The sequence below is a fragment of the Esox lucius genome, chromosome 11 (assembly GCF_011004845.1).
Source record: "Esox lucius isolate fEsoLuc1 chromosome 11, fEsoLuc1.pri, whole genome shotgun sequence".
In the NCBI taxonomy this organism is placed as follows: Eukaryota; Metazoa; Chordata; class Actinopteri; order Esociformes; family Esocidae; genus Esox; species Esox lucius.
In genome coordinates, this window is record NC_047579.1 from 9,753,236 (window position 1) to 9,768,108 (window position 14,873).

General features: G+C 40.3%; 2 long non-coding RNA genes across 2 annotated transcripts; one reads left to right on the forward strand and one right to left on the reverse strand.

Annotated features, from left to right (window-relative positions):
* The first annotated feature begins 2,340 nt into the window (after positions 1–2,340).
* Positions 2,341–5,727, forward strand: LOC114840377. Its single transcript, XR_004576512.1, has 3 exons — positions 2,341–2,429; positions 5,334–5,450; positions 5,640–5,727. It is a non-coding gene; the product is annotated as an uncharacterized LOC114840377 (long non-coding RNA).
* Positions 5,728–10,838: 5,111 nt separating this feature from the next.
* LOC117595312 lies at positions 10,839–11,484 on the reverse strand. The gene is made up of 2 exons (XR_004576516.1): positions 11,120–11,484; positions 10,839–10,926 (listed from the first exon to the last, which is right to left on the reverse strand). It is a non-coding gene; the product is annotated as an uncharacterized LOC117595312 (long non-coding RNA).
* Positions 11,485–14,873: the final 3,389 nt, after the last annotated feature.

Below are 14,873 nucleotides of genomic sequence, written 5' to 3' on the forward strand. Positions count from 1 at the left end.
CGGACTAAACCATTTTTTTTTGGGGGGGGGGGGGGGTCCAGAGTGTCTGGCACTGAGTTCATTCTCTCAGTTGGTGTTAATAATATATTTTGAAATGAATAATGACATCAATTGGAGGGCCCAATTAATTCCAATTAGGCTACAAAAATGTTTTGTACAAAAATAATAATAATAATTTTATGGGATGTTAAAGGGCCCTCTCCCTAGACGGGGCCCTGGGTAGTCAGGTCCACTTTTCCCCCCACTACCACGCCCCTGGGTGGGGTTGCGGTACATGAACCCTTGATTTCTTTAGGTGTTCCCTTTAATTTGTCAATTTGTCATCTGTATGTACTAAGTAGGCTATGTTTTTCTACATACAATACCTCCTATGTGGCCTTAATGAATAATAACAATGTGACTGTGTTAACCACACTATGTAAACTTCAATGAAATAAACACAATGTACATTAGGTAGCTAGCTACCCAGCCTCTTACACCAGAGTCTACTGCACGCCACGTTCCATGGGGCATTACGAGATGAGACTCACGGGAAGGTAGATAAAACATTACCATGCTTGATGTAAATAAAATGAACACAACCTGTTCCACAGCCCCTCCCCTTTCCCAGCCTCAGTTAGTAATATGTACAACAGAAACTAAACTGAATGTGAAATATCTATTTGGTGCGTGTTGTGATCCAAATGAAAATAGTTTAGTTTAACCGCGCACGTAACTTCTCTGTGTGTGGAACTAAAATTGTAAACTCCGAGTTCCCCCCGAAACGGACCTTGGAGCCGTAACTATAGCAACCGAAGTAGCCTAGCACACTTGATGCAGCTTCGGAAATATGGCAAATGCAAGCCAGATTTGTATGTGCCTTCCTTCGTTTAGGGAATTATAGCCAGTTCGTTTTCTTACTATCTTTATAATTATTGGACGTTGTGTAATTTACTCTGACACCAACATTATTAAATCCTCCATTGTTGCGATAGTGACAAAAGCACGATCTCTGATTGGCTACCGTCCAGCGGCAAGAGCCAAAGGTTGAACATGGTTGAGCTTCGCCGGCAGGACCAAATATTGTGCGTGTTCCCGTGGGCGGCAGTCGCCTTGCTTCGGCTTGCCGCGGCTGCCAGGGTTGGAGGCAAAGCTGCCGTCGAGGATTCATTGAACGTAATGGAGGAGGCAGCGGTTGCCGGTTCCGGTGTTCAAAGCCCCTTTTACGGGCACGGCGGTAGGGATTATTGCGTGCTAGTGTTCTTAATGACACCACAATGCAGTTCCAGGCCAAATACAGTTAATTTAAAAGATAATTCAGTTTCTAAGCGAAACAGCGATTTGACAAGTGCGATTTTGGTGAGTCCACTATTTTTAAATGTTTACAGTCAATTAGCCTCCGCTACTTAATAATTTGGTCGGTGTGATACACCAAAAGGTGAATGTAAATTAAAATGTTTCTGTCAATATATATCCATACAGCATGAACAGTTTATTTAATTAATGGATTTATTTCAGTTTCTATCAATCCATCTGACTCTTCTTCAGTCCGCTTTGACTGGCTGTCCTTCCTGTTCTGTCTTACATTTCTATCTGTCCGTTTCTCTGATTTGGCTGTCTTGATGCTTTTCTGTTCTGCCTGCATTTGTGTCTGTCAGTCAAAGTGAAAAAATTTATCTATCTTAATGAATTACAAACACGAAACAGATAATGAATTGTGTAAGTATTCACCCACTTTAGTCAATATTGGGTTGAGGCACATTTGTTAGCAATTACATCCATGGGTTTTTGGGTAAGTCTTTACCAGCTTTGCACCTCTGGACAGGGCAAATTGTGACCCTTCTACTGTGCAAAATTGCTCAAGATTTGTCAAGTTGGATTGAGACATTGTGATCATATCACTAAATGACCTAGCTCTATGAACAGACACTAACTACATTACCTGCCTCTACAAAGAGCCATTAATTACAATATGTACCTCTGCAAACAGTACCCAACTTCATTGCCTACAGTACCTCTACAAACAGTCATTAATTACATTGCCTACCTACAGTCATCATTAACATTCTGTTCTGTAAGTCACTCAACACATTACCTTGTGGTGGTCCAGGCAGTTAGAATAAGTATTACTTGCTGAGGAATGGTTAAGGGTCAGCATGTTCCATTGCTGTCATATCCTGTAAGGCAAAGCTATGATTATAAATGAGCAGAAGGGACATTTCTATTATATTATTTCTGAATTCATTTCCAAAATATGCTTTAATGTTTTTCACAGCTACAAGCAGACTGAACTCAAGGCAACACACCACTTACAGCTGAAGAAAGAGGAGAAGAAAATCTGGTCCAGGGCAGAGGAGGCTTATACAACTACCCTCACCCAGAGAGATTGCAGTATAAAAACAATGCAGAAGGAGATCAGCAAGCTGATGATGGAAAAACAGCTTGCACAGGTAAGACATTGTCATTATTTTGGGAGTGTTTTCAATGGTTGACATCTACATTTGAAATTGGGGGGAAAAAGCTTTACATTTGAAGTATTAAAATACAAGTTGACTCTAGCCTGCTGTACTAATCCAATATGACACTGTATTTTAAAAGATTACAGATGTCATTTATTTGTCATTGACTTGAACAGAAGGTCCAACCTTTGTTTGAACTACTTACTGAAAGTCAGCTACTGTACCAACGACTGTCAGATTCCCACACATGCCCTACAAATTCACAACAGTGCCAGTTTTACACATAGTGGTCAAAAACCATGGACTGTGTCTTCAGGGTATCTAGCATTAGTGTACTACATTAGATAATGCTATTAAAATGTGGTTAAACTTGGGTCTCATCAGCTTTACAATATAGTCTTTAATAATATCTATATTTAATATTAGTCTAGTTATAGCTATTAAAATGATGTATTGGTCATATTATAACAAATGTAACATTTTATTTCAGCAAGAAATTGATAGATTAAAGCTGAGGCAGAAAGTCATTAAGAATCAGAGACCACGTCTAGCTTGGAACGACAAACCGATTGAGACAAAGCGAGAGGAGACAGAGATAAAAGCAGGATTAGAGAGACAAGGAATAAATGAGAAAGCAAAACAGGATGAGGAAACGATAAAAGCACTGACACAAGAGATTGAGAGATTGAGAAAGATTAAGCCAGAAATGTCTTATAAAAAAGATGAAGACATTTGTAATCTAGAAAGCGAGAGAGTTAAACTGGTCAACAAAAAGGTACAAGATTTGGAGAGAGATGTTGAGAGACTGAAAGAAATTGAACAGGATAGGTCATTTAAAGGAGAAAGAACAATGCATATTGCAAAAATCGAAGACGTTCAACTAGTCAACAAACAGCTAAATGACTTGAAGAGTGAGGTTGAAATATTGAAACAGAAGCAGTTATTTCAAAAGCAAAGATCCATGCATATTGCAGAGAGTGAGGGAGTTAAACTGTTCACCAAACAGCTAAACGACTTGAAGAGAGAGGTTAACAATTTGAAAGAAGACATGACAAGTAAAGAAATTCTATATGAAAGAAGATTTGAAGTTGCAAAAAAAGCGCATAAAAGACAGAATGAAAGAATTAAACAAGTTAACCAACATTTATTACAACTAGAGAAAGAAATAGTGATAATTAAAGAAGCGATTGGATTGAATAACTGCCCTAAAGCAACCATGCGGTTCAAAGGCGAAATGATACAGGTAAGTGGGGAAGGGGGTGGACAGAACCAACTGGACATGAAGGAGGAGGAAACAGAGAGTGAGAATGACGTACAAAAAGAGAAAAAACGAATGAGACTTGAGATGGGACCAAAAGAGACTGAAATAATAAATGCAAGACGGAGAGAGTATTACATGTCAATCTACAGGGAAAGACTGAAACAGAGTAAGAATAGAGAGATGCTAAAGATTGCAAGAGAGAAGAGAGAGCGAGAGAAAGAGATGGAGGAGGAAAGAGAGAGACAGAAAATGAAGACAGAGGAGAGACAAAAAGAGAGGGCAAGAGAGGAAAGAGAGCAGGAGAAAGAGATACAGAGAGAGAAGGAAAGAGCCAGACAGAAGGAGATGGAGACAGGAAGAGAGAGACAAAAGGAAATCAGGGAGATGGAAAGAGAGAGACAGAGAGAGAAAGAGAATGAGTGTGAAAAGATTGGGAAAGAGATTGAGGAAGCGGAGGACAGAAGGTCCAAAGTAAATATGAATGATATATTAACTATAATCAAATCAAAAGGACTGCAACAGCATCAAAGGCGGAGAGAAAAGTGCCTACAAAGTTTCAAGGTGGATCAAGAACAGAGAGAACAGAAAGAACAGAGAGAAAAGAAAGAACAGAGAGAACAGAAAGAACAGAGAGAACAAAAAGAACAGAAAGAACAGAGAGAACAGAAAGAACAGAGAGAACAGAAAGAACAGAGAGAACAGAAAGAACAGAGAGAACAAAAAGAACAGAGAGAACAGAAAGAACAGAAAGAACAGAGCGAAAGAGAAAAACTCATGAGGGAGAAAGAGGAAAGACTTCAGGAGATGAAAGGGAATCAGGAATGGTTAAGACAGCAAAAAGAGCTGAATATACAGAGAGAGAGAGAACACGCCAGCTACATCGCTTCAGCCAGAGTAAAACAGAAAAGAATTGAGGACCCTGCCCCTTCCAATAAGAGTCTTATTAGGAGAGCTTTTCGCTGGATGCGTAGGATGTTTGGACTGAAGAACCTCCGAAAGAAGCTGGTAAAAAATTAAAGGAAGCCCTTGTTAGTCATGGAAGCCATTTAGAGGTCAGTAATCTTTATTTACACTGTTTGTCACGCCCCCTTCCCCGTGACTCTTGTTTGTTCAATGTACATGTTGTTTCCGTCGTTGTTTGTTGGTATGTTTGCCCGGTGCGTCTGTTCCATGTCTGTCCTGGTGTTGTGTTCTGGTTGTCCGGGCAACGAGGCGGGGGCGGGGTGTTCCCCACCTGACAGTCATTATCCACTCTCGCACCTGTTCCTGATCTGCAATCCACCACAGCATTTAGAAGAGTGTAGTATTTGTGGAGATATAATAACACACGCAGACACAGAGCCAAGGTGAGTCCGTTTATTCCAACTCTGTACCCCCTCAAACAGCCAAACCCTGGAAGGTCCAATGGCCCCTCCCTTTACCGTATTTACTCTAGTATTGATACCATCATGACCGTACCTTATAAACTACTACAGAGAGGACCTGACTTCCAGCCCCAGTCGGATTGTTAAGTCTCAACCGTATGTTGAGCTTTGCACACCAGCTAAACCTTTGCTGTATTGACCTAGTCCTGTTTTGCCTGTCTGCCTGTTTTCTGATTACCTACCTGTAACCCTGCTTTTTCCCCTGCCTAGACAAACCCGACAACTGCATGCACCTGTTTGTCACCCTGGACCTCGGAGCCACCCTGCACCTAGATTCCACGCCAACCCATAGCCACTCGGCCCACCCCCCTGACACTGTTGTTATACGTACGGCAGCTTTTGAATTTTATTTTAGGTCCAAATGTGATGAGGTTAGGTACTACTGAGTGTAACACATTTGTAAAAGTTGAAATACTAATTACATTCTTTCCTTTTTTTTGTGTTATGTTGTGTTGTGTTGTTTTTTGGGAAATACTGACCCAATACTTTCCTGTTTCTGTGCTTTTCCTGTTACAGCTAATGCCATGATGAATGAAGCCCAGTCAATGTAATTGTCTTTTATGCTTGAAACCATCTCTTATATAATAAAATAGAAATGAATTACTATGTGATTATTGATTGAAAGCATTGAGATTATGTTGGTTAAAATGTCATAATTTCTATACATGAACAAACTTGTTCTTTAAATTAGATACAATTGTCAGACTTTTACAATAAGTCACTAAACATTTCACCAGTGTTCATAAATAATACGAATCAATACGAATCATCAATAAACATCAAGACCACAGGAGGTTTTATTTGTCACAAAATAAGGATACACATTATAACCATTTAACAAAATGCTTCCATGTTTTTTCCCTAAAAGTAATCAAAATAAAGGGATAAAAAAATTAAATCACATGAAAGTAACAAAAGACTTGGTGCTTTGAATTCCCACACAGCTGTATATAGGGGTCAAGCTCCTAGAGCCTCACCATGCAATTCATCATGCAGAAATGTATTTTTTGATAGAGAAATTAACATTTGATTCTCTGGCAACAGCTCTGGTGGATTTGCTTGCATTCAGCATGTCAGTTGGACACTTGTCTCTCAAAACTTGAGATATCTGTGGCATTGTGTTGTTTAACAAAACTGTGCGTTTTAGAGTTGCATGTTATTGTCCCGAGCCCAAGGGGCACACGTTGATGCTGTTTAATCACCTGTCAGGTCAATGGATTGTCTTGGCAAAGGAGAAATACACATATTTATGCACAAAACTTATTTCAACTCATGAAAAATGGGACCAACACTTTACTTTAGGGTGTCCTGTCATGGAAAACAAAAAACATGCTAAAACTCAGGAATTTGTGAATCCAAAATAAACTTTAATGAAGATTCAAAAAAGCAGAGTTGGTCTGCAGAACAACTGACTTCCAAACCTTGAACACACATTTTTATACAGTATGGTTATACAATAATATTACGTCCTCCTATTATGCTAATGTCTGGATGGATCCTTCTGGAATCTTCCATCAATGTTTTTTACAACCCTCTGGGATTCGCTCCCCCAGCTAGTACTCATCATGACTCAGCATATTCTCTGAAATGGAAGGATTTCCTTATCTATGGGCTCACTCATCCTCCCAAGGCATTCAAGGAAAAGCAACAGGTCATTCTGACATCAGGATTAAATAAACTGTTGCTCCTTTGTCACATCAGTATAGTAAGAAGAAAAACTGAGCACAACTGTTGACCTTGACACACATAGAAATCCAAACTGTGTACCTTATTCTTCTCTCTTAACAATTAAATGTGGAAAAATCTAAGACAATTGGACTGTTTGGGGAAATTATATGAGCCCTGGTTAAATGTTTCATTAACACCCAATTGATTTGCAAGAGTTCACATGAGACGTTCTGTCTACTCTTCATCAGGTTAATGTGAAATAACATTTCCTGAAAATATCCCTACAGTCCCTAATTCACAACAATAACAATGCTATATTTATCTGCTGGGAACATGTAGCTCAGATTGTCCAGGGAAATATCCCTGTGTGATGAGAAACGTTTTGTTTATCTGAGAAATATCAACCTGTGCTAATGCCTAGACTTTAACTGAGCTAATTCTTTAGATGTGCTGGCCATCTGACATAGCAGATCTGATTAACGTCCTGTTACGGCTGAACACTGTGATTAAAAGGACCATCAATTGACTGTGAATGTCAAATGTCAATGTTGTTTTGTGGAACTAACCTCTACCTGAAGATGAGACAGCTAGTAATTTGAGCTGTTGCGTCTTTCACCATTGGAAATTAACTCTTATGATGCGATGAACTTTCTTGATAAACCCATGTGTAGCAATTAGAGTGGATACCTGAATGTTACTGATGTTATTTAGCCAGTGGGTGGACTCCCAGAAGGCATTTGAATTAGTGACTGAACAAAGTTTGTAGTTTAAAAAGATTTGTAGTTTAAGTGTGTTAGTAGCGGCTCTCCAAGTATCAGATCGTTACAGCAGAATTAATTTTACATTTCTATCAAATAATTTTTACACTGTGGTCTCCTTTCGTGGCTAATTTAACAATGTTCCCATTTATTGGATTAGATGAACTCTGGTCTTCCTCCCATATATCCTGGGTGACTGTGGAGAATAAGGAGTAGGCAGTCCTGGTTAGCAAGCAACATATTTTGCAGGACATTTTTAGAAGTTAGAAAGAATAATGAGTAAATAATCATCAAAATCCTTTTCAGAAATAAAGACAGACAATAAAGTGTAGAACTTTAGTTTCTCTAGTTGGCACGCTGGCTAGCAAGCCAAACATTGGCCAAAATGTTGAAGTCAGAGAGAGAGTGTGAGCAGCAAATGCAGAAGTGGGGAAGAAGAGGAACTCATTTTACGATAAACTATCTTGCTAGGCTAACCACGATTCCACTGCCACAATATTAAGTACAAAAGTAAAGCCATCAGCATTCAATTAGGGAAAAAGATATTTGATCCTCGGCTGATTTTGTATGTTTGCCCACTGACAAAGAAATTATCAGTCTATAATTTTATTGGTATATTTATTTAAACAGTGAGTGAATGAATAACAAAAACAAATTCTGGAAAAACGCATGTCAAAAATATTAGAAATGTATTTGCATTTTAATGAGTGAATTAAGTATTTGATCCCCTCTCAATCAGAAAGATTTCTGTCTCCCAGGTGTCTTTTGTACAGGTAACGAGCTCAGATTAGAGCACACTCTTACAGGGAGTGCTCCTAATCTCATTTTATTACCTGTATAAAAGACACCTGTCCACAGAAGCAATCAATCAATCAGATCCCAAACTCTCCACCATGACCAAGACCACAGAGCTGTCCAAAAATGTCAGTGACAAGATTGCAGACCTACACAAGGCTGTAATGGGCTACAAGACCATCGGCAAGCAGCTTGGTGAGAAAGTGACAACAATTGGTACGATTATTCGCAAATGGAAGAAACACAAAAGAACTGCCAATCTCCCTCGGTCTGGGGCTCCATGCAAGATCTCACCTCGTGGAGTTGCAATGATCATGAGAACGGTGAGGAATCAGCCCAGAACCTCACGGGAGGATCTTGTCAATGATCTCAAGGCAGCTGGGACCATAGTCACCAAGAAAACAATTGGTAACACACTACGCCATGAAGGACTGAAATCCTGCACCACCCGCAAGGTCCCCCAGCTCAAGAAAGCACATGTACAGTGTTGAAGTCTAACACTTACCCGAGTTGGTTTGTTGGAAAGGAGAATAACACACCAGGAGTCAGGTCAATTACCGTACCGCATATTCCGTTTATTACAAAAGCTTTTGGAGACAAGTGTCGCCGCACAATGTCTGAACATGTATCGCCATAACAGCATTATTTATACTTCAAACACGCCTAGTTAAACGTATATTTAGAAAGAAGAAAACATGAGTAGTCAATCATGTCTGATTGTGGAGAAGACAATTAGAAATCAGAAATGGGTTAGGATCGTTCGGAAATCCTCAGCTCAAGAAGAGGGTGTTGAGAAAAAGGGCAGAGTACAGGAGGTGAGCCGAGGGTTTCAGGAGTAGCAGCTGAGGACAGATCATCAATCTACACCAGGACCTGAGACGGATGATGTACAACTACCCCCACTCCCCCTTGGTGTCAATCTACACCAAGACCTGAGACGGATTATGTACAACTACCCCCCTCCCCCCTTTGTGTTAATCTACACCAAGACCTGAGATGGATTATGTACAACTCCCCCCCTCCCCCCTGGTGTTAATCTACACCAGGACCTGAGAAGGATGACGTACAACTGCCCCCACTCCCCCTTGGTGTCAATCTACACCAGGACCTGAGACGGATGATGTTCAACTACCCCCTCCCCCTTTGTGTTAATCTACTGATAATGATAAACCAAGATGATATTATGGTAAACCAATCATTGTACCTCCCTCATAAAGGGCCTGGAGGGTCGGATAACGGGGCTTTTTTGCTTTTGGAGCAAAGACTCTAGTAGAGTTGATGTGACTCTTGGTTATTGGACCCTCCAGGAACCCGGCGCTGTCTGTACTAGTGATTGACTAAATAAAGGTAGGAACTTGTAAGAGCTCTGGCTCCATCTTGGTCTCTGTGTGGGTGTGTTAAGTGTTTTCCATGACAGGACACCCTAAAGTAAAGTGTTGGTCCCATTTTTCATGAGCTGAAATAGGTTTTGTGCATAAATATGTGTATTTCCTGGTTAGTGAGCATTTCTCCTTTGCCAAGATAATCCATTGACCTGACAGGTGATTAAACAGCATCAACGTGTGCCCCTTGGGCTCGGGACAATAACAGGCAACTCTAAAACGCACAGTTTTGTTAAACAACACAATGCCACAGATATCTCAAGTTTTGAGAGACAAGTGTCCAATTGACATGCTGAATGCAAGCAAATCCACCAGAGCTGTTGCCAGAGAATCAAATGTTAATTTCTCTATCAAAAAATACATTTCTGCATGATGAATTGCATGGTGAGGCTCTAGGAGCTTGACCCCTATATACAGCTGTGTGGGAATTCAAAGCACCAAGTCTTTTGTAATTTTCATGTGATTTAATTTATTTATCCCTTTATTTTGTATTTATTTTACTTTATTTACCCTTATCTTGATTACTTTTAGGGAAATGACATGGAAGCGTTTTTTTAAATGGTTATAATGTGTATCCTTATTTTATGACAAATAAAACCTCCTGTGGTCATAAATACATGTTTATTGATGATTCGTATTGATTCGTATTATTTATGATTCCTATTAAAAGTAACTGTTCTAGAGTAGACTAGAACACTGGTGAAATGTTGAGTGACTTATTGTAAAAGTCTGACAATTGTATCTAATTTAAAGAACAAGTTTGTTCATGTGTAGAGATTATGAAATAATTAAAACCGTAGTGCTACAAGGGTTTTCAAAAATATATATTATTGCAATAAGTGAAAAGGGTGTACTGCAAAAAACTAATTACATCATCAAAAACTGGTCCCCTCTGTCCAGGGATTGAAACAGCAACCTTGCATCTACTGGTCCACCCATGTTAGGCTCTGTTCTCAAGGCACTTAACCCTTAAACACAGATCTTCATGCCAGGCCCTGTGCCTCTAAATGTGTCATCCCGTTGTATTGGGTGCTATTTTATCTCCTAAATCGCTGGGTGACATTGTTTATAACCAACATAATCTCAATGCTTTCAGTCAATAATCACACACAGTAATTCATTTCTATTTTATTATATATGAGATGGTTTCAAGCATAAATGACAATGACATTGACTGGGCTTCATTCATCATGGCAGTAGCTGTAACAAGAAAATCACAGAAACAGGAAAGTATTGGGTCAGTATTTCCCAAAAAACTCAACACAACATAACACAAAAAAAGGAAAGAATGTAATTAGTATTTCAACCTTTACAAATGTGTTACACTCAGTAGTACCTAACCTCATCACATTTGGACCTAAAATAAAATTCTAAAATTCAAAAGCTGCCGTACGTATAACAACAGTGTCAGGGGGGTGGGCCGAGTGGCTGTGGGTTGGCGTGGAAACTAGGTGCAGGGCGGCTCCAAGGTCCAGGGTGACAAACAGGTGCGTGCAGTTGTCGGATTTGTCTAGGCAGGGGAAAAAGCAGGGTTACAGGTAGGTAATCAGAAAACAGGCAGACAGGCAAAACAGGACTAGGTCAATACAGCAAAGGTTTAGCTGGTGTGCAAAGCTCAACATACGGTTGGGACTTAACGATCCAGCAGGGGCTGGAGGTCAGGTCCTCTCTGTAGTAGTTTATAAGTTACGGTCATGATGGTATCAGTACTAGAGTAAATACGGTAATGGGAGGGGCCATTGGGCCTTCCGGGGTTTAGCTGATAGACTCTGTCCACCAGCGTAGTGACGAACTTCCGCTTTTGTCTAGAAGTCGGTATTGCAGTTTCCGGTTTACTTACTAATACTCATCCGCATTAGTAAACACCTAAACTCACAACAAGATGAGTGATGCTGTTGTACGGGGACAAAAAGAAATATAATGTACGTGACTCATTTAAGTTTCAAGGTACAAGTGGGGCATCATTTTAATCAGGAGAATGTCCTCTTTTTAATAAAATATGGCTTGCGCCATTCAAGACTTCAAACGTTAGACTAGAAATAGTCAGAAAAGGTGATTTCTTTATATACTTCCACGTAACGCAGGTTTAAGCGCAATTAATACCATATAGGACCAGATGTTTACTTCCTATGCCAGTTGTTATTTTTCAGTAACTTCTTCAATTCTAAGAGTTCTTACAGCATCTGGACAGACAATAGATGCTCCCTATGCAAATACCAGCTCCCCTCTCTCACACTCCTCTACCTATCTAAACAATGGGACTCAGTCCTTTAATCAGTGAGAATACATTATAAAATAAATGTCCCTGACAAACGCCAGAGAATTCACCTGAGAATACAAAATGTAATCATTACAACTACACAAGTAAAACCTTTGACGCAATTGTGTTTATCAGTGAAATGTGTGTGGCCTACCTTGTGATAGTCGCTGGGAAATGGTACTGGACCTAAAAACTTGGGAGTCATGGACGGACCCAGGCCACTTTGCCTCCACATTGGTAATGATGCAGGCAGTTGACATTAGGGAAAGCTGTAACACAAAATAGTCTGAGTATATCCAGTGATTCTTGTAATGTAACACGTTTTTGTAATCTGTAATTCATGTTACATGCAATCTTGTAGAAATCCTCTGATGAAGCACATTTTTCTGTGGCCAGGGAAGGTAATAAAGATTTGTGCCAAGACTTCAGTGCCAAACACACACTTGTGACACAACGGCAAATAGTGCCTTTATTTAGAATTTTGGCATCTCCCACGGCATATAAAAAAATGCATCTTGCAAAAAATCGCAGTGCCACACAGACCGTCTATGGGATGGTGAGAGCATGGCTTTGCGCTGTGTGGTGCTGAATTTTGGGACCCAGCAGTCTGCACAAATAACAGATTCCATCTCCAGTAAATCGATACCTCTCATGCAGGTTCTTGTCGGGAAAAGCTAAAGGATCTGTCCCGAAACACCCTCTCACGTCTGAAAGCACATCTCAATATCAGCGCTTCTTCATCCATAACGTCATTCAGAAATGGGCATGCCATGGTGCAGGGAGAAACACAGGTGAATGGGTCTTGATATTTTGCCCTCATCACTGACTTCATTGAAATCACCGTTGCAAATTCATCAACCATTTCCAACCATCTAAACTGCAATAGTAGGATTGAAATCAAACTCATCACAGCAATAGTGACAAGTAATGCGTGTTAATAACAATAAAACAGATCACATTCAGAAGACAACGACTGTTAAACACGTTTATTTCGGATCAGAGCGGCAGCTGATTTAACACAAGACTCCAGGATTAATCTTAGCCTGGCTGTTAGCCTGCTCTGGAGCAGGCTAGCTGCAAAGAATAAATCTCCATGGTTACTTGGCTGGGTTTAATTCAACCTGCTTTTGTGCAACCAAGTCAAAGCTAAATTAATCCTGGATAACTTGAATATCCCAGCTTAATCCCTTATCCTGTTTTTGTGCAACAGGCCCCTGGTCCCAATTGATATTGTTTGTATGTGTTTAAATGTTTCCCCTCTGCTCCCCACAGTGTGGATCATTGTCATTGTCATGTTTGCTGTTGTGTGTGTTGCTGTTAATTGTAAGTATGTTATACCCGTTGCCTGCCTACGTTTTGCTGCTTTAGTCAGCCCTTTTCTTTTGTTTGCTCGGTGTTTGTTTAAATTAAAATATCCACACCGACTACCTTTGCCTGCACCTGGTTCCTTGCTCCCGCAACACTCATTACATAAACATTAACTTCTCTGCCAAAGACTTACCACAACACCTACCCAAAAACAAATGCAGCAAAAAGAACATGCAGGGCGAAACAAACCCAAGTTTTTATTCATAAATCGCGTGACTTACTAAAACCTAATGTGCCCTAACACATAGACCTGTGCCCTAACGCATAGACATGCCCTAACACTTTCATCTCAATCAACGTGCCCCAACATCGTTAAGAGACCTGTAAGTGAGATGTTCAAGGCCCAGCCTTGTCTGCAGAATTTAAATGTGCCCTAACACAAAACGGAGCCCCAACCCCCGTATACATGCGCCCAAAACGCATCGAAACTTAAGCCCAGGTACCTGTACTGAGGAATCCCAAATATCATGTAAGCTGAGCGGCCTGACTCTCAGCCGTTTCACAGCCAGTCCACGAGCGGGGGAGGAATTGGGCTCGGGTACCTAGTCACCGGCCGTGCACGGATAACCCGCCATGATTTAAGTACGAAACCCCAGGATCAGTAACCGAGGACGAGCTCCCAAATTGTGATGGTAATTCTATCGATCAAGGGGGTAAGAAACAGAGACAAAATTCTCTTGGCACATTCCAACAGTTTTATTATTATTTGCAAATAAAAGAGACACGTCAAACGCTTACAAACATAATCATCCAAGGAGTCTCTAAATTAGTACAGGTCATTCAACAGTATATAAGGGAGGGAAAAGGGGTGTGGTAAGATGCTGCCCATCTGTCTTAGGTCAATACAACACATTCCCTTTGTCCTATCACACAAGTCACATGCTGTCCTCCCCCACCTCATCCTTCCTGCCATAATGTTTACTGTTTACCTAAAGGGCCAACTGACCTTACTTCCCCCCAAGGACCACATTCCTTTTGTTCTATTACTACCTATCTAAACAATGGGACTCAGTCCTTTTGTTCTATTACTACCTATCTAAACAATGGGACTCAGTCCTTTTGTTCTATTACTACCTATCTAAACAATGGGACTCTTTAATCAGTAAGAATGCATCAGGTTTCAGAAATTTCCATAACAGGTTATAATTTGTTCCACTAACCCACTGGTGTTATCTGTTCATCAGATTAATTTTATAAAACCCTTTTTGCATTGGCAGTTGTCACAAAGTGCATATACACAAAAATAAATAAAAATAAATGCTGTGGTATGGAGTATCCAATTAATGTTATGGAATATGTAAATACACAGATGCATGTTTGGTATTAGTAGAAGGATATGTAGCATATGTCTTAGAGGATGTTCTGCCCGGTACTGTTCTCAGCAGTCAGGACCCACGGTGGAACATGGTGATCCAGAACACTGATGGTCAGAATTGGGGACCGAGGGTAGGACTCCAGACCAACCTGGAAATATGTTGAGATGAAGGATGGCAAACAATGAGACAGGTGAGTGAAACAA